General features: G+C 38.8%; 1 protein-coding gene across 1 annotated transcript in view; it reads right to left on the bottom strand.

The window, feature by feature from the left end:
• RASGEF1B (RasGEF domain family member 1B) overlaps nt 1-21,838 on the bottom strand; it is a 632,849-nt gene that overhangs the window by 252,702 nt on the left and 358,309 nt on the right. The gene's annotated exons all lie outside the window — the stretch shown is intronic.

The following is a 21,838-nucleotide window of genomic DNA, read 5'->3' as shown; positions in this document are numbered from 1 at the left end:
CATTGAGATCTTATTTAAAGCACTCTAATGAATAAAAATACCAAAAGTTCCCTATGTTTAATCTCTGACTTAAAATTTACAATAGATATACATTAAAAGCATTCACAAAAGCACAGATAAAAAAATTAAAAAACACAAAATGCTGATAATAAGTTGTTAAAAATTCTTTTCATAAAAAGTTATTACAGCATTCAAAAGACTCCAAGTGAAGGATAAGACCACAGAAAGACTTCAGCCCTATGGAATACTGAATGACACTTCCCATGGCGATCATAGATAAATTACTAAATTCCTCAGTTTCAACGAAACCATATCTAAGAGCAGGATAATTCCTACCTTCCTCATAGGGTGTTGTGCTGCTTAATTAATGTTTGTAAAGCACTTTCTGTTCCCTGGGTGAAAGGTACCACTAAAGAGCAAAGTATAATTATGTTTTAATTGCAGGTCTAATTTTGAAGACGCCAATAAAATGTGCCTATGAATAGTAATTTAATCTGATCACTCCATTAGAACTACAGCCATGATTTCTGTCTTCTGCCTGAAAATATCACCTGCTATACTTGAAAAAAGCCTTTTTGTTCATTTGCCTTTTAAGTCTTTCTTTCTTGGCTTCTCTATCTGTAAAATGGGGTAACATGCTTTCTGTTATCTACAAGTATTTCTTCATTCTTTGCAAAACCCTTCAGGGATCATTAGATGAAAAGAAGGCATGTACTGGTACAAGAAGAAATGAAGCCTCCTGCCACCTGGGGAGAATGGAATTGCTTGTCTCTGGGGGAAAATAAAGAGCCAGCTGTCCTGCATAAAGGCAGCTGAAGGGATGGCCCTATAGAAGGCAAGGCTTAGAAGAGCCAAGCTCCTGGAATAAGGACTTTTGGAAGACAGTTTGTTGGCACTTAGGGGTTATATTTTATTTTCTCAAAGAGACAGTTGATTCTACTGTCTTTTGTTGAGGCCACCTTTATTTCTGCTCTTAATCCAGACAGTTTACACTTACACAAAACCAGTCATTAGAAATCCACCAGTAAGTACAATTCAGAGTATGACCCATTATGTATTATGAGATGACCAGCCAAATAAGCTGGGATCTTGCTTTTCTAAGCCCTGAGCCTGGGTCTTTCATGATCCTGACTTGGAGAGAGCAAATAATTATGCCACTATGGATTCCATATTTTAGAAGAGAAGGCATTTGTAAGGAAGAAATTCCAACAGTGTTTTTCGTTTCTCCTACTTAACAGGCTAAGTAAAACATAAAGAGACCCACAAAAACGTTTTGCATTCCTTGACGAAAAATTTTAAAAACCTCAAATCATACATTAACTAACATTTTTAGAAAAGCTCTATATTTATTCCCCCCAACATGTGGACTTTAGTAATGTGTTTTTTTTGTTGTTGTCGTGTGTTTCTTTTTTTTTGAGACAGTCTTACTGTGTCATGCAGGAGTGCAGTGGTATGATCTTGGCTCACTGCAACCTCTGCCTCCCGGGTTCAAGTGATTCTTGTGTCTCAGCCCCTCTAGTAGCTAGAATTACAGGCATGCACAACCATACCCGGCTAACTTTTGCATTTCTAGTAGAGATGGGGTTTTTCCATGTTGGCCAGGCTAGTTTCAAACTTCTGGTCTCAAGTGACCCGCCCACCTTGGCTTCCCACACTGCTGGGATTATAGGTGTGAGCCACCACACCGGCCTGTCTTCTATTAATTATTATATAGAAATATTTCTTATCACCCCTCTTTGATAAAAGTAAATAAATGTCCAGTCAGACCAGACAACTCCCAGCTGCAGGTCACATTTTGGGGCAATACGAACATGGAAATATCTGTATAAAAATTTTTTAATAAATAGCCTCCCTTTCTCCACAAAGACAAATCATATGGAGGTACTTTAAAAATAAAAAGCAGTGTATATCTTGTTGACAATAGATGTGACTTTTCAGTAGCTAAAACTCCCCTGAAAGACTAGAATGTCTGTTTGAATACCTTTGAGCAACCATTAAAATCTTTCAGGGAAGAATACAGATGCATTCCCTTAGGAAAATACAAACCAGTCAAGTGTGCTGAGTTAGCAATGTATATAGAATATATATATAAAAAAAGAGATGTATTATGTCATATACACACACACACACACACACACATATTCTCTCTCTCTCTCTCTCTTCTGTTGGCTCTGTTCTCTGGAGAACCCTAATACAGCTAACACAAACAGTCAAGTCAACATGAGCCCAATTCAAGGTAGACTGACTCAAATTCCTTCTATAGGACCAATAAATTAAGAGAGACTCTAGAAGTTTATATTGTAGTCCTTAGAGCCATCTACCAAACATTTCCAACTATGACATCTGGGCATGATTTAATTATAAGAAGTATAATCTTTGTAGTTAGGCACGGTCATGTGACTTGCTTTGTCCAACAAAATGTGAGCAGAAATAATGTATGTTATTTCCGAGCACAAGTTTGAAAAGCCAATGAGCAGTGTGCCATGGCTCTCTTTCCCTATACTAGAGCTACTGGCAATGTTCCAGGTGGCGTCTGCTTTGTCAGCAGAAGTGCTGGAGTGATAATGCCATGAAGCAGAGCTCCTGGCTCATGTACAATCGATATGCACATAGTGTAAGGAAGAAATAAAACCCACTGCCTTAAGACACTGAGATTTGGGGTCTGTTATGGAAACCATCGCATAACCAAGCCTCTCTGACTGATACAGATTTTTACCAGGGTAAAGACCTCCTTAGAACTTCTGGCAGGATGACAGAGGGTGCATGTTATTCTTATAATTTCACCCTCCCCTCAGTCTCACACAGCCTGGTCCTGGGCTGTGAAATCCATTTCCTTTGTACTCTGTGACGCCCGGAGAGACTCTCAGCACTACTCTCCCAAGTCCCCAGCAAGGTCACTACTTCAAAGGACTACCAGCCCAGGCAGGTGACCTAAATGAATAAGCAGACCATTGCTTGCATATCAAACATTTCTTAACTTCTCATCTCTTCCTCAAGAAAATACTTTTCTTAAAACACTAGGTCCTTGTGACCTGGCATTCTCTTCTATTCAAAGGAACAGTACAGGTGTGGTGATGAATTATAACCACAACTGTATACCAGTGTTGGGGAAATAACAGGGACCAGGGGCAGCTACAACCCCCTTCTGGTATCTGGTGTCCATACTGGGATGAATACCAAATGTTTTCACATTTTTTAGAAGCCAAAATTCTAGATTTTTATTCTACGTCTCCCAGTTTTCTTAAAACACTATCCATGCCAAAGAAAACACAAGTAGGCTGAATTCATTGCTCAGGCCCACTGTCTGCATTCCACAGGCATCTGCTGGTGAACCTTGCTTTATGCCTTTGTGGGGACAATGACTGTCATCCACTTTCAAGAAGCTCTAGATGGTTGAGCCAAAATCCAGGCCAGAACAAAGCTCAAAGCTGAGGAAAAAATGTCAATGCCCCTCTTCTTTTGGAAGAAATGTCCTTACGTTGCTAGCAAAAATTATGCTGCCCACGCCCAAGTCCAAGTCAATACCCTGATTTGACCTATTAGCCTCACTGGCTCACCAGCTCTTGAACTCACTCTGTCGCTCTTTTTTCAGATTATTAAAGTAATTTATACCCACAACTGAAAATACAAAAAAGTGTTAATAAGAGAACAAGGGGCACTCATGTAAGTCCATGACCCAAAGACAATGAATGCTGCCATATTACCGTAATCCTTCTAGTAATAAATAACACTTGCAATATATTTATGTTTAGAACTTTGAATTTTTACCAGTTCTGTGTTCTGATATTTGCATTACTGTTGACAAAAAGAGTCAAATTCTGTAAAATATTTGAAGAGATTTATTCTAAGCCAAATATGAATGACCAATGGCCCATGACACAGCCCTCAGGAGATCCTGAGAACATGTGCCCAAGGTGACTTGGGCATAGCCTAGTTGTATACATTTTAGGGAGACATGAGACATCAAATACAAGTTAAGATTTACATTGGTTTGATCTAGAAGGGCAGGACAACTCAAAGGAGCAGAGCTCTGGTTCACAGGTAGGTTTAAACATTTTCTGATTGGCAATTGGTTGAAAGAGTTATTATCAATAGAAAGGACTGTCTGGGTTACAATAAAGGGTTGTAGAGACCTAGGTTTTATCATGCATTTGAAGCCTCCACATGGCAGACTTCAGAGAGAATAGCTTGTAAATGTTTCTTACCAGACTCAAGATCTGTGTTGATGTTAATGCTGGTTGGAATAACTAAAATCAGAGCAGAACTGAAGGAAATAGAGACACAAAAAACCCTTCAAAAAATTAATGAATCCAGGAGCTGGTTTTTTGAAAAGATCAACAAAATTGATAGACTGCTAGCAAGACTAATAAAGAAGAAAAGAGAGAAGAATCAAATAGATGCAATAAAAAATGATAAAGGGGATATCACCACCGATCCCACAGAAATACAATCTACCATCAGAGAATACTACAAACACCTCTAAGCAAATAAACTAGAAAATCTAGAAGAAATGGATAAATTCCTTGACAAATACACCTTCCCAAGACTAAACCAGGAAGAAGTTGAATCTCTGAATAGACCAATAACAGGTTCTGAAATTGTGGCAATAATCAATAGTTTACCAACCAAAAAGAGTCCAGGACCTGATGGATTCACAGCCGGATTCTACCAGAGGTACAAGGAGGAACTGGTACCATTCCTTCTGAAACTATTCCAATCAATAGAAAAAGAGGGAATCCTCCCTAACACATTTTATGAGGCCAGCATCATCCTGATACCAAAGCCTGGCAGAGACACAACCAAAAAAGAGAATTTCAGACCAATATCCTTGATGAACATTGATGCAAAAATCCTCAATAAAATACTGGCAAACGGAGTCCAGCAGCACATCAAAAAGCTTATCCACCATGATCAAGTGGGCTTCATACCTGGGATGCAAGGCTGGTTCAACATAGCAAATCAATAAATGTAATCCAGCTTATAAACAGAACCAAAGACAAAAACCACATGATTATATCAATAGATGCAGAAAAGGCCTTTGACAAAATTCAACAACCCTTCATACTAAAAACTCTCAATAAATTAGGTATTGATGGGATGTATCTCAAAATATTAAGAGCTATGACAAACCCACAGCCAATATCACACTGAATGGGCAAAAACTGGAAGCATTCCCTTTGAAAACTGGCACAAGACAGGGATGCCCTCTCTCACCACTCCTCTTCAACATAGTGATGGAAGTTCTGGCCAGAGCAATCAGGCAGGAGAAGGAAATAAAGGGTATTCAACTAGGAAAAGAGGAAGTCAAATTGTCCCTGTTTGCAGATGACCTGATTGTGTATCTAGAAAACCCCATTGTCTCAGCCCAAAATCTCCTTAAGCTGATTAGCAACTTCAGCAAAGTCTCAGGATACAAAATCAATGTACAAAAATCACAAGCATTCTTGTACACCAATCACAGACAAACAGAGAGCCAAATCATGAGTGAACTCCCATTCACAATTGCTTCAAAGAGAATAAAATACCTAGGAATCCAACTTACAAGGGACGTGAAGGACCTCTTCAAGAACTACAAACCACTGCTCAGTGAAATAAAAGAGGATACAAACAAATGGAAGAACATTCCATGCTCATGGGTTGGAAGAATCAATATCGTGAAAATGGCCATACTGCCCAAGGTAATTTATAGATTCAATGCCATCCCTATCAAGCTACCAATGACTTTCTTCACAGAATTGGAAAAAACTACTTTAAAGTTCATATGGAACCAAAAAAGAGCCCGCATTGCCAAGTCAATCCTAAGCCAAAAGAACAAAGCTGGAGGCATCACGCTACCTGACTTCAAACTATACTACAAGGCTACAGTAACCAAAACAGCATGGTACTGGTACCAAAACAGAGACATAGATCAATGAGACAGAACAGAGCCCTCAGAAATAATGCCACATATCTACAACTATCTGATCTTTAACAAACCTGACAAAAACAAGCAATGGGGAAAGGATTCCCTGTTTAATAAATGGTGCTGGGAAAACTGGCTAGCCATATGTAGAAAGCTAAAACTGGATCCCTTCCTTACACTTTATACAAAAATTAATTCAAGATGGATTAAAGACTTACTTGTTAGACCTAAAACCATAAAAACCCTAGAAGAAAACCTAGGCAATACCATTCAGGACATAGGCATGGGCAAGGACTTCATGTCTAAAACATCAAAAGCAATGGCAACAAAAGCCAAAATTGACAAATGGGATCTAATTAAACTAAAGAGCTTCTGCACAGAAAAAGAAACTACCATCAGAGTGAACAGGCAACCTACAAAATGGGAGAAAATTTTTGCAACCTACTCATCTGACAAAGGGCTAATATCCAGAATCTACAATGAACTCAAACAAATTTACAAGAAAAAAACAAACAACCCCATCAAAAAGTGGGCAAAGGACATGAACAGACACTTCTCAAAAGAAGACATTTATGCAGCCAAAAAACACATGAAAAAATGCTCATCATCACTGGCCATCAGAGAAATGCAAATCAAAACCACAATGAGATACCATCTCACACCAGTTAGAATGGCCATCATTATAAAAGCAGGAAACAACAGGTGCTGGAGAGGATGTGGAGAAATAGGAACACTTTTACACTGTTGGTGGGACTATAAACTAGTTCAACCATTGTGGAAGTCAGTGCGGCGATTCCTCAGGGATCTAGTACTAGAAATACCATTTGACCCAGCCATCCCATTACTGGGTATATACCCAAAGGACTATAAATCATGCTGCTATAAAGACACATGCACACGTATGTTTATAGCGGCACTACTCACAATAGCAAAGACTTGGAACCAACCCAAATGTCCAACAACGATAGACTGGATTAAGAAAATGTGGCACATATACACCATGGAATACTATGCAGCCATAAAAAATGATGAGTTCATGTCCTTTGTAGGGACATGGATGAAACTGGAAACCATCATTCTCAGTAAACTATGGCAAGGACAAAAAACCAAACACCGCATGTTCTCACTCATAGGTGGGAATTGAACAATGAGAACACATGGACACAGGAAGGGGAACATCACACTCCGGGGACTGTTGTGGGGTAGGGGGAGGGGGAGGGAGAGCATTAGGAGATATACCTAATGCTAAATGATGAGTTAATGGGTGCAGCACTCCAACATGGCACATGGATACATATGTAACAAACCTGCACATTGTGCACATGTACCCTAAAACTTACAGTATAATAATAATTAAAAAAAAATGCTGGTTGGATTTTCCTGAGTTCCGAAAGCGAGGAAGGTATAATGAGGAATGTTCACCCCTCCTTCTATTAAGGCCTGAACAAGTTTTTCAGGTTAATTTTGGAATGCCCTTGGCTGAGAGGAGAGGTCCATTCAAATGGTTGGAGGGGCCTTAAAATTTTATTTGTGGTTTATATTACCATCTTTTTTTCACTTCTTCATGGACTGGTCAAGTTCTAGATTTGACTTTTTTTTCAGTTTCCAGAAAGAGAAATCTGTTCTTAGAATGTTTCTTCTCAAAGTGTTTTACTAAATCTTGTAGTAATCCTATAGCAGGGCTTATTCCAAAAGAGATATTAGGAAGTGATCTATCTATCATTTGTAGATAGATAACTTAATAATTTTTTATAATTTTAGTAAGCCCAGTTTTTTCTTTAAAGGGTAATTCATATTAATTACAATTCAATAAATACTAAAACATAGAGAAAAGAAAAAGGTATCCATAATCCCACAAACAAAACATAGGTAGTATTTATTTTCCATATTTTCTTTCAGTCTCTTTTTTTCTATATGTAAGGTTTAAGTGCGTGTGTGATATATGTGTATATAGTTAAATCACATATTTTTGTAATGCTTTTTCACCTATTACATAAACGTTAGTTTAGGAATACACTCACCCCACTCATACTTCACTTAAGAGGGAAGTTCTTCCTGACAGGGGAGAATGTAGGAGAAACACTTCCAGCATCACTCTATCTCTGAGGCAGAAACGGTAATGTATATGATCATGGAGATTGTGAATCTGCCATCCATTGTTCCACTGGTCCACATATCCATTCGGGTGAAATTTACAGTTTAAAAACCTCATCACACGGTGGCCTTTCTCTGGGATCTGTTTGCCTGCATAAGCATGTATGCTGGCTCCTCCGTGAAGAAAGACTGCTGGAAGAGGATGGCCTATAATTCTGGGTGGAAGAGTTTAATTTAGGAAGGGAATTAATAGGAAGCTTGATTGTAGACATACATCAAGCTGCTTCCTCTAATGTAGCTTAACCAGTAATGTAACTGACATTTCCATGTTATTACACATCATTGTAAGTAACTTTTTCAATGGCTGGATAAGACCAAGGAGATGGTTTATTTAACCATTTCTCTATTGACATCACACAGATAATAGTATTCATCCTCAAGCCTCTTTGACACTTCATGACCAAAAATAATTCTGTATAATATCTGTTGATTGGGTTGTTCTTTTTAATAGCAGCTCTTGCTCTCCAAAGACAGCCACAACAATAACTCCCATCCTACACTTTTTATGTAACAAGTATGAGTACCACTTCCTCAACAAGTGAAGGAATCTAATTCTTTTCTTCTTGGACTTGGGCAGTCCTGTGAAACCTTGGGCAGTACAATATGCTGTAATAGCTTATGCAATAGGTTATTATGCTGTGTTATGTCTGAGGCTGGGTAATAAAATGTGATACAGCCTCTGCCCTGTTCATTGAAATAGTCATGGTTGGAACCCTAAGCCAGCAGCAAAGAAGTCTAATGACAATGCAGCTGTGTGGACTGTCGCATAGAAAGCCTGCACATAGGTGATCCAGTTGGTATTGCTGAGGCAGCCTTCACCAGGTGCAAGGTATGTGAGTGAAAAAATTTCAGCCATCAACTCATTCCAAGCTTTCAAATCTTTTCAGCCATGGCTCTGGATATGTGTGGCAAATATGTGTGCCCGTCTTGATTGTGCGTCACTGGAATTTCTGACCCACAGAACCAGTGAATAAGAAAATAGTTACTGCTTTGAGTGACTACATTTTGAGATCATTTATTTTGAAAGTTATTAACTGAAACAGCACCAGCTTTATGTATTTTCATCTCACTTTCATTTCCATAAACATTTACTGAGTATCTGCTCTCCACCAGGCAATGAGCTAGGCTCCTAAGGTTTATAGGTAAATCAAACACGATCTTTCCCTTAAAATGCCCACAGTAGTGTAAGAGACATGATAAGTTGTCCTTTAGAAAGATGAATTCAGCAGCACTGATGTGAGGAGATTGGAGATCTCCCTCCGCTGGAGGTCAGCTGGATAGAGGATGGTGGTAAACAGATGGAATCTCTGGCTTGAGATATATGTGGACTGCTTGCTCTCTGTTCCACAGCCACAGCATCACAATTTTTTGCTCATAAATGGGACGAAGATACGTGTGGTTCTTAAAATGTGAGAGGTTCTCATAAAGAGATATCATTTAAATTAAATTCGAATATAAAAATAAAGCACATATTCTACAAATTATTTATTGTTATGGGCTAAATTCTGTTAACTGTGCCAAATTCATATGTCTAAGTCCTAACCCCTGCTACTTCAGAATGTGGCTGTATTTGGAGACAGAACCTTTAAAGAGGTAATTAAGGTACAATACAGTCATGTGGGTGTGTCCTAATCCAATCCGATTGGTGTCCTTGTGAAAAGAGCTGACTCAAAAGAGATGGATAGGGGAAAGACCATGTGAAGACACATGGAGAAGATGGTCATTTACAAGCCAAGGAGTGAAGCCTCAGAAGAAACCAGCCCTGCCCACACACTGATCTCAGATCACCAGCCTCCAAAACTGCGAGAAAATAAATTTCTATGTTTACGCCCCAGTCTGTGGTATTTGTTTTGGCAGCCCTAAAAAACTAACATAGTCATGATAGGAATACTTTCATGCTCCATAGCTGAACACCACAAGAACGGGAGCAGTGGTAGAGGTGATGGTTGGGATAAGGCTGTGGGAAAACCTGCCCACACTCTTGCTGTTGCCATCTTTCCATAGGAAAGGTAAGGCAAGCAGTTATTGATAAAAAGGCCAGGTTAACTTTTATGTATACAGTATAATTGACCTCTCTGTCTTTAATTTACAATATAGGAATTTCACCTTGTACCTGAATCATTGATATAAACATTACTTTATATAGGAACTTTACCCTGATACAATTAGCCAAGAGTGTTAGAAAAAGGAACATTTCCCATAGCATTTGAAGAAGCTGCATGTCAAATAATGAATTACACAAAATGTAAATTCTCTGAATGATTCTAAAGGATAACTTGAATAAAGACATAACTTTAAATAACAGGGGAAAGAATACCAAAGCATATCCCTAGCACTTTGTAAATGCTGAATGTTTGTTAAATTAATCAAGAATAAATGAATAAATGGTTATATGAATGAATGATGTTTATATCAGGGGGCCACAAATATCTTTTGTAAAAGATCAGAGAATAAATAGTTAAGGCTTTGCAGGCCATATGGACAGTGTTTCTGTCACAACTACTCAACTCTCCCATGTAGTCCAAAAGCAGCCATAGACAATACATACATGAATAGGCCACAATGCACTCTGATAAAACTTTATGGCAGTTCAGATTTGGGACACCTACCATAGTTTGCCAACCCCTGGTTTAAAATATTCACTCCCTTAATCAAAATCCTTTCCTAGTCCCCTAATGCCTATAAATTTCAGGACAAGCCATACATTTGGAATCCAACATCCTCCATGGCACGAGCCCTCCCCACCTCCCCTCTTATTTCTCATGACTACATAGGTACTCTCCACTCTGCATAAACTGGACTCTTACAGCTATGCTCCAGGATTTCCCATTTCTTCACCTTTGCTCATGCAATTCCTCTATCTACTAAAATCTTGTTTATCCTTCAATGCGATTCCCAAATTCTACATTGTCCAATAAGCTTTTTTTGAATTTTTTTCTGTCAGATGGTAGCTTTCTCTTCTCTGAACCCCACACTGGCATTTTCTCACTTGCTAATTGCACTTATTAAACTCAGCCTCACATTAGAGTCATGTGAGTGATTTCTTAGAACCTATAAAACCCCAAGCTTCTTCACAACAGAGGCTGTGTTCTCTTCAGCTTCGTATGTCCTGCCATGCCATGAACATCCTACGAGTTCAATAACCACTTGATGAATACACTGAATGACACCATTCTGAATTTCCTGCCCCAACAGGGCAGAAAAAGAGCACGGATTGGTCTCTGCTCTCAATGGATCCTGAGACTTGCTATCTCTAGAATATTAGTACAGGCCGCTTCTCTGTAGGTCATTAATCTGGCAGGAATTGAAATAACCTTATTTGCTATAGAACTTTAAAAATGCATTAGGGAACTAGAATTCTTGGAGCCAGCTGTCATTTTAATTAACTTTGGGCTGGGAGAAGAAACTACCTACCTCCTCAGTTGCTAAGCATCTAAAGAGGGTAATAGGAATTGAGATTCTACCTGTTGTATTCCTAAGGACTTGATTACAAATTGTTTCTTTATGACTACAAGTGAGAAGTTCTGTACTGCTCAGACACTTCCGGAGTGCCTGCCTGCAATGCAGAAAGCACTAAGAGAAATGAAAAGATAAATAAGACATGAGCAGTCCTGATACCCTGGAGTTAACAGTCTAGTCAGGGAGACAGACACAGATCCAAGGCCTAAAATACAAAGCAGGCTGTGGTAAGGGTTACCATAGGACACACCATGAGACAATATCACAAAGAAATTAATTTTGATGGACGCAGGATAGTCTGACCACAGAGGTCTCTTGAAGTGGATAGGATTTGAGCAGGAACCTGATAGGAAAACAGTAATAAAATGTGGATATTGTGATATCTTGGTGTGTCAGAGTAGACAATGACCTCAGACAACTCTCTCATTTATCAGATAAGGAAGGTGAGACCAGGGAGGAACTGCAACCCGCTTAGTAGCAGGCAACTCATTTCTTCTTTATACCAGCTATGAGCAACTTCAAATTCACATGAGAGGCAGAAAAAGAATGTTAGACTAGAATATCTTCATTCCTGGACATTTGTGATAAATATCAGATGCAGTCATTAGCAGTCTGACCACACAGCAGGCCCAAGGCCAATGCAGCCCCTGTTGGAAGCCACTGCCTTTGGTAGTTATCAAGGGACCAGATTTAGCTGCTAGCAAAATTGCACCTGCATCCTGTAACTGAAGGCTACAGAACCCAGGCAATGGAACAAAAGATTGCAGTGAATTGGGGATAGATCAGAGTGAGCTTTAAACTCTGGGTAGGGAATCTTACGGAACAGTCCAACTTTGGTTCAAAAGCGCAGGTCTCAAAAGCAACCAAAGGAGTTGTGATTTTGCCTTAGAATTACAGGGTACAATATATTACAGAGGAAGGCATGGGTTTGCCCTCTCACAAGGCATGTGCTTCCCTGATGGAGTCTGGGAGGATACACACAGGTGTCTCAAGCCTCCCTCCATCCCTCGCCACCCAGCACTCACTGGCTACACCTAAAGTATACTACTACCATCAAGGACAGTGTGATCCTCAGGAGTGGGCTGATGCCAATACAGACAGTAAACTTTCCAGGGCGAGACAAAGTAGCCAAGACCCCCAAAAATGCAGGGTGACAATGTAATTTAAATAGATTATTCAGTTCCCTTCACTCTTGTCACTTACGGGGAGAATGTAGCTGAATAACTAAACAATTCTTTATTTACTAATTTTAGATTCATTGGAGCAACTGTGTCTTTTTTTCCCCCTAAAAGAGATATGGACTTGATTAGTATCTTTTTTGCTTCTACCTGGTTCTCTCTGCTCTGTATTCCTTCAACTCTACTGCCCAACCTAACCACCCCATTCCCACCATGGAAATATTTGGTACCCATATTAACCTATTAGAATAAAAGACATCACTTTTCCATAAAATAATTTAAAAAAACTTCTTTTGCCTCCAGATAGCAGATGTAATAAAACAGTGAGTTTAAACTCTGGAGCTTTATTTCTTTTGAGAACAGTTACACTTATTTTCCTCACATGAAACTCCTAAGTTAAAAGAGTTGTGAAGGGAATATTACACAAATCGTCTATTCAAGTTTATTTATTTTCCAATGATGGGGAAAAGTGTGTTTCTGAGTGGCTAGCAAACTATCTTTTGCTCATGTTATCAATTTAATATAGTTACACCAATTTATTAGGCACACTGAAGGTATAGGAGTTACCACCTTTCCCTAGCAAATGTTAAATAGAATGTAACAATAGAATGCTGGAACTGGGTGGAAGGGCACAGATTACAAGCAGCCTGTAGCCCAACTGTTAATTCATAGATGGGAAAACAGGTATAGAGAAACCAAAGGATTTGCCCAAAGTCAGACAACCAGGACAAAGCCTCACAGCAGATTGGGAAAATCCCGGTGAAAATCCTAAGTTCAGGCCTCTTCACTACATCCTGTCTCTGTCTCTTTAACAGTAGATCTGATACAAACACACAAACCCACACACACACACAGACGTGGCTTGGTCAAAGCTTGCATTTCTACAATAGCAGTAATAGGTTTGAAAGGTACCTTCAGAAATGGTGCTAGTCAGGCTAAGATGGAGCAGTACAAATTGTCATAATAGTGACATCTGCTTTTCTGCAAGGTGACTGAAAACTTTACACATCCACATAATGGAAATCTTCATTACTAAAGAACTCTAGTCCCTACCTGTCCCATAACACAGCTTGAAAAAAACGCCGTCACCAAACAAGGCAGAAAACTAGATCCAGTGGTTTGGCACTGCTGTTCTTATAGCAGAGAAACACACTGATCAACACTGGAAATGTCACTTTGATAAAAGCCACTCATGAGGTGTGTAGTCTCCCTATCTCTTATTTGATAGCTCACCCCATCAAATTAACTTGATAATTATACACAAGCTAGAAAACTCCTGCTATGTAACTACTCTCTAGCTCTGTATTCCTCCAGCACTGCAAATGCTTTCAGAGAATTGTCTGGCTGTCTGAGAATTCAAGGAGCCATGTCTGTGTCAACTGAACTGCCATCCAGCCTCAAAACCGAATCTCCTCTTGTTTATCATCAACCATGTCCATTTCATTACTAAGACCTCCGTGTTTTCTTGTTTTGTTTTTTAGACATGGGGTCTCACTCTGTCTCCCAGACTGGAGTGCAATGGCATGATCATAGCTCACTGCAGCTTCGAATTCCTGGGCTCAAGTGATTCTCCTGCCTTAGCCTCTTGAGTAGCTAGGACTACAGGCATGCACCACCATGCTCAGTAAATTTTTAAAGAATATTCTATACAGATGGGGTTTTGTCATCTTGCCCAGGCTGGTCTTCAATTCCTGGGTCAAGCAATCCTCCTGCCCCAGCCTTCCAACTTGCTAGGATTATGGATATGTCCTTCATTTGGACCTTTTCCTCTCCATTTTACATCGTCCTCTTATACAACATTTAAATTCACACATTGGCTATTACAACACAATTCAGTCAGCCTCTCCAAACTTCTCCCCATCCCCGTTTAACCTCCATCCTAGGCCAGGCATCATTTTTAATGTATTACATTCCTGCTCACAATTTAAAAAAATCAATTCATCTAATTTAGTTCCAAAGGCTCTACCCTACCTCTGAAATCTTATTCCTTGAAAATTACTTTGTAGAATCTTTGGATCCAAGCAGGCGAATCTCCTCACCGAATCGTGAACTTGTGATGTCTATCACTGTTTACGTTTGGACTCATGGGGTTCTGCTTAAGTTATTTATCTAACATTTAGGAGCCTCAATTTCCTTAGCTGTAAAATGAAGACTCTGGTCCTAAATGGGGCTTTGGTGAGGCTCAAGGAAGAATAATTCATTTGCAAGGTCTTTCTAAATTGTTAGACTCTATAGAAGTTCAGCTACTTATTAACCTTGGTCTTGCATTCACCCCAATCACTACCCACTGAAACCATGCTACTATTGATGAACATGTATCTCCACCAAACTTGACTGAGATGTATTTGAAAACAGATCTTCATTTCATCACTAATCACCTCAAGTCTTTTTTTCTAAACAAATATTTGGTGGGACGAGATTTAGCTAGCTTTCTTTGTCTTTTTCAAGGCTCTATATGAAGTAGACAATAAATACATATTTGTCAGTTTCTTTAGTTGAGCATTGAGAATGAATAAGGATGAGCAGCAGAAGCTCATATCACCAGTCCCATTTCTCTATTAAGGAAGAGCAACAATAAAAATAGATGAAGACTAGTGAGAAAATATCTGTGAAGTGCTAGAAATACTTTGAGGAGCATTTGCTACAAATAGCACTTCCTACTCTGGGGACTTTGAAATTATGATTTCCAAATAGTGATTTGAAATCCAAGCCTTGCATTTTGCAGTTTATAAGCTCAAGAAAGGAAGATGGCTATACAAAGGCAATCAAATGTCATGAAAGACAGGAACTCTCAATAAGCAGAATGTTCTGATTTAAAGGTAGTTGAGACTCCTGAAGTTTTTGTTGTGCCTTTCCGTTTCCCATCTTCTGCCTTAACCTAGATGAGTATGCACATATCTGTGTGTGCGTGTGTGTATCTGTGTATGTGTGTGTTTTAACTGAAAAAGAGAGTAAGCTCCATGTAACATTCTCTAACAGTCCTTTGCTCACAAAACTATAATGCATAGTTAGCAAATTTTAGTGAGCTCCTCCCTCTCCAGACCACCTAATCTACCCTTTAATTAAATCTTTCCTTTCCTTTCTCCCTGGGGCCCCCAACTGCCATATCTCTTATAAGATGTCTGTCATCCCTCCTACATAAAGATGACACAGCACATATTATTTATAACTGTCCATTTTTGAAACACAATCCTGCACCTTGTAGACGGGAATAATACTCAGAGTAGCCTAGAATTACACAGCTATCAGAACACTTAAAGTCATCCATAACAGACTTTAGCACAGTTAAAACCTTTCCAGACAGATGAATAGTCTCTGTCACTCTTGATTTCCTGAAGATGTGAGGAAACAATTTGTAAAAATTCTATAACTGCCTATCACCTAGCAAATTAGTGGGGACTTATTTTTTGTTAATCTTCACTGTTGGAAATGGTGTAACAAAATGGTCACTTTCATATATAACAGGAAAGAGTGTAAATTTGAAAAACTCTTGGCAAAATGTTTGAAGAGCCTCCAATTATTATTATACTTTGATTCAGTAATTCTACATCTAGAAATGGCTTAAGGATATAGGACTAAAATACAGGGAGAATTTTTTTTTCTTTTTTTCACACTTTGTCCAAAAGGAAGAGGAAAGATGCTTAATGCTGCAAATATTTATTAATTATAACAACTATAATAGTTAAAAATTAAAAAACATAAATTCAATATAGGATTAAGTATGTAAATTATGCCATTATAAATAACAAATAAAAATTGTAACCACATCTCATCATAGAAAAGAGAAGAAGAGTCAGTATGCAAAACAGATTTACTGTCTAGCTGATGAAGCAAGTACACACCTGAAATCCCAAAGGAAGTTTGTGATATAAATGATCTAATGATATAAAGATCTAGTGGGATAAGATTTATCCCACCTCATCTTTTTCAAGCTCTAATGCAAAGTAGACCACGAATACTGGTTTGTTGATTGCTTTAGGTGGTCAGTGAAAATGAATAAGGTAGAGAAGCAGAATCTCACAAGAGAGACTTTACTATTAAGAAAAAAAATATATGACGATGACAGAGTGACAAAGCACACATATCAAGTGGTGGGATTCAAGATGGGTGCTCACAGTCTATTCAATTCAATTCCCACAAGGACTTAACTCTAGACCCCGGGGGCACCATACTGGCTTCAGTGTGAAAAAATATTACATCCATCAAAACACAGTGAAGGATAACCTTCTGTTAAGATATTTTTATGTTTTCTTATATTAACGGATTACCCTTCTCTTTCCCACTATTAATTGACACTACAGCAGGCTCCTTTCTTTTTAGTTTAGTATGGGTTTCCCAAATTATAGGAATGGGGACTTGTAGAAGAGGGGAATAAACTCATCCCACTACAGGTTATTATGTGTTCATTAAACTAAGAAGGAAAAATCAAGATAAAATTATAAATGGGAACATGGATGAGTTTTTATCATTTCTTTGATTTCAACTTTTCAATTTTTTCCCAAATTTTTTATAAGGAGCCAGCACTACTTTACAATTTTTAAAATTTAAAATTAAATACATTTTTAATTAATTTAATTCTTAGCAGCAAAAATTTAAACCAATCTGCTTTTCTTGTTCAACAAACTGTTAAATATTACCTTTCTGCAGGTGCTGTGCTGGATAAAAGGATGAGGGATTTCGAATGTTCCCAACATCCCAAAAAAGTGATAAATGTTTGAGGTAATAGATATGTTAATTACCCTGATTTGATCATGTGTACATTGTATATATTAAGTAGCAATATATTAAAATATCACTGTGTACTCCATAAATATGTACAATTTCTATGTGCCAATTAAAAATATTTTTAAATATGAAAAAAATTGACCATGTTCACAAGGAAGTCACAGATATTTGAAGGAAAAAGAAGTGCTATGCATTCAAGTGATGATAATATGCAATATGCTTTGAAACCTAAGAATGTACAGAATGCAGCAGGAGCAGGAGAGAAGGAAGTGTTAGCTCTGCCTGGAGCAAGAATGTGAATAACAGGAGACGTCCCCAAAAAAGGAACACTCAAGCTGAGCTTAGGAGAAAGTTTCATTTCACAATCAGGGGGCAAAAGAGGGAAGAAAATTCCAAGCAGAGAGAATAGAATAAAGTAACAGGATCAGGCTAGAACCCACAAAGATACTACAATAATCCAGAAAAAGATGAGGTTGTGATCAACAGCAGCAAAAGAAAGAATGACAGGCAGGGAGGACTTGAATGACAAGCAGTAAAATCATAGGACTTAGGGATTGATTGGTTGTGGGAGGCAAAGGATAAGGACTGAAAAGTAACCCCAGGTTTTGTAGTGTAGACAAGATTAACTAAACACCCCTATATTTAGTGAAGGGGATAGTGAGGTCATTAGATAAATCCAGTAAATAAGAGAAAGGATAGATTTGGGAGACAGAGGACATAAAAATCAGGAATGTGTTCAGGGTACGTGGAGTTTGATCTGCCTCCACAACTAGCATTCCGTTTCTGATACAGAAAAAGAAACATGATGCTGAAATCCAGGATGAAGATCAAGGGTTAGAGGCTGACATTTGGGAATAGAGGTTATTGTCAAAATAGTGGTAAAGGTAGAAGAACAGAAACAGCCTCCTAACGATCCTCCCTAGTTCCAGATCAACCTTTCCCACTCCCACCCTTCCCAGCTTTCCATGTTGTAGCCCTACTGATCTTTCAAACTGGAAATTTTACTATTTAATGCCCCCACTTAGGACCTTTCAATGTACCCAACCTCGCTGGCAGTCAGAGATATGTCAACTGAAAGGACAATGAGATTCTATTTTTTGCCTGCTGGACTGGAAAAAAATTAAAGATTAAAAATATCCACTGCTGGTAAGCACACGGGGAAATATATGAGCACTCATATATTTCTGGTATAAGTGCAAATTGCTATGATATTTTGGGATATCTATTACCATTTTAAAATCTCATGACTTTTGATCCAGCAATCCCACTTTAAGGAATTTATCACTTAGAAACAGAGCAACATAAAAAAGGATATATATACAATAGTCTATTGCTATATTATTTGTAAGAGTAAAAGCTTAGAAACACTTGAATGCCTACTAAAAATGTAGTGTTCAAACAACTGGTGATCCCTATTAAGCAGCATTAGGCAGTGGTTAAAAATTGATAATACCTATATATGCTTGGATTTGAATCTAGAAGGATGCCTGTTGATGGATTCAGAGAAAAAAAAATGAGTTGCCAAGTTCTATATAATGACATAAGAGAAAACAAACCAAAAAAATAGCATCTCATGATAGCTATGTTAGTAAGAGCTAATATGAGAATGGTACTTACATTGTACCAGGTATTATTTTAAGAGCATTATGCACCACCCATTCACTATAACAACTGCAAAAGGTGAGTAAAAGAATGTTCCATTTTACAGTCTCATTTTACAGATAAGGAAATTGAGAACAAAATTGGTGAAATAACTTGTGCAAGATCACACAGCTAGCAAGTGGCAAGCAGGATTTATACCCAGCAGTCTGGCATAGAGCTTATACTCTTGGCCTCTGCCATATATGTTCCTAGAGAAGAGCAGGGTTGGAGATTGTTAAATTTTTTAAACCATTGCCTTGTTGGACTTGTTTTAACAATGTGTTATTTCTATAATGAAAAAGAAGTTCAGTAGAAATATGTGGGGAAAGAGACTCCCAAAGCCTCCCATTGCCCTTACAACAAAACTTCCTACTTCCCTACAAGCAGTGTCATCAAAGACCGTTTTTCTAAAATACTTGGTAGCTAAAGTCTAGGGTCTAGCCAGCTGGTGATTTAACTGCTGGCATGGTTTAGAAACTCATTTTATACAAGACAATGGCAATCTATGTTCATAAATGGCTGCAAGAGCTTCTGAGGATGCAGCCTTCTACCAGGAGAAGTAGGAAAAGAGGAGCCCAGCTTACCAACTCGGTTAGAGCCTGATGGCGCCTCAGAAAGGAAATCCATTATTAGCAAACACAAAGGGTGCTGCCTTGTCAGGCCTGACAGGGAGCAGACTGGCTGTAACAAAGCCCTGGGCCTTATTTATGTGGCAGCTCACAGCTGCCGAGGATGGGCCCTCCTGTTCCCCAGGAGCCAGCCAGCCCTTCAGGAGGTCATTCTCAGGCCTGTTGAGCTTAAGTCACCTATAACCAAGGATGCAAGGATGAGACCCAAAATAAATACCCAGAATGCTCTTTCTCCAATATTCACAGGACTAGCTGCCTCCCAGCATTCAGGTCAAGGCTCAAATCCCCATTCTCAGAAGATTTCCCCCATGGGAAAGATCAGCCTCTCTCATACTCTACCCCTTCACCCTGCATATTCTTCCTCATAGCATTTACTTCTATCTGACACAGCATATGTTCGCTGGTTTCCCTCATCAACACCTCCCCTCACAGGGCAGCCATGAAGCCTGTGTAAATGCACCCTCTTGAGTCATGTAATGGGGCAGCTGGACTCTCTCAGAAGAACACAGGCTTGTTAGGGCAGGGGCCTGTCTTGTTCAAAGGCACAAAATAGGTGTTCAGTGGATATTTGCTGAACAAACTTCCTTTTATAATCCCTTCCCTGCTAGGTTCTAGCAGAAGTCTCTTCAGTCTTTTTCTCTTTCCAATCCAGGCTTTCTTCGGCTTGGTATTGAGACACATGTGGGCCTATTGTAGTATAAGGAATTTTTCTTTTTACCAATAATTATTAATAACCAATAACTGAAATAATGCTATTTTCAAGCAAGTGCATTCCAGTATGCTTAAATTGCACGGCAAGGGATAGAATTTTTAAATGTTCATGTTACAAGTAGAGTATTACACACATGTGCACACATGTAATTTAAGAATACATACATTTACTAAGAGTCTTTACTGAGGTTTCTAGTATTGGTAGGGGAAGACAATTGTGAAAGTTTAAAGACTAGTGGTTTAACAAGAGAGTGTGAGAATAATGCTAACTCCTGTCAAGAAACATGCATTTCTCACATAGGGGGACTCACTTAGCAACCCCGTCCTGGCTACCAAGAGAAGAGAAGGAATGTCCTTTAGTCAATTGCTATTAGAGACAGAAAATTAGAGGCACCAATCTTTCTGCTTATTCAGAAAACTGCAGGCCCAGCTTTTCTTCAGAGTGACTGTGCATTGGTTGATATTTTTCTTTCTCTTTTTCAAGTTTCTGTCCATTTTCTGACTAGTGAGAATGCAACATGCTCCGAGTTCTCCTGTTCAGCAGCACCAGCGTCCTGCCCTACTCCCATCCCCAGAAGGGCAGAGAGAAGCAGCTGTGTGAGTTTACATGAATAACTTCTGCCCCAGGAAGCCATTACTACACTAAAGCTGAAGATCTTTGGTTTTAAGCCACGCATCACCTAAGATCTCCATATAATGGATTCCATGATAGGCATTCCGCAAAGGGCAAAAAATGGGGGCATATTCTGATTTGGGGTTGGAGAGGGTGCACTTGCTGCACTTGAAGAACATCCTTCATTAAAGATTGAAAAGCAATTTCCTGTTGAGAACAGCTGCATGTGGGCAGCCCCCTTTTGGTGAACAGGGAACAAAGAACTGCACAGGCATAATTTATCTTCCCCATCAGTTCTGCAAGTAGATTTATTGAATATAAGCCCTGAAACATTCTTTCTGTAGACTCATAAAAATGTCAGCAGCATCTCCCCTCCCTCTTGATGTTGCTCTCAGTCAGCTCCTTTGATTGGTACATGGTGCCAATGGGACCAATGCCATGCATCCGATGTCCATATATGTCAATTAGTTTCACACAGAAATTGTTCCATGGACACAAACTAAACCAACAATGCCAGTCAATTATGTCACAAATGCTGGGTGAAAGACTGTAAATGAATAGTTGTAAATCCATCACTGCTACTACTCAGAGCTTGGCCTCCCAATGAGAAAGGCCAGGGAAATCAACTTTACGTATAAAAGCTCATTTTGTATAAATGCTAGGGATGAGGATATCTGGTGACTCTGGAGATCAGCTTCTGAAAGTACAAGATCAGATTTTCAAATGTTATTTAAACCGTTTAGTTCTCTGCTACATGTAGATTGACTGGTTTTGATATAGTTCAATTTCTTTTAGGCTCAGGTTTCTCTCCTGAATTCCAGAACCA

This window comes from Hylobates moloch, unplaced genomic scaffold (assembly GCF_009828535.3).
Source record: "Hylobates moloch isolate HMO894 unplaced genomic scaffold, HMol_V3 SCAFFOLD_2, whole genome shotgun sequence".
Lineage (NCBI taxonomy): Eukaryota > Metazoa > Chordata > Mammalia > Primates > Hylobatidae > Hylobates > Hylobates moloch.
The sequence above is the reverse complement of the archived record's forward strand: the minus strand, read 5'-3'. Positions and strand labels throughout refer to the sequence as shown.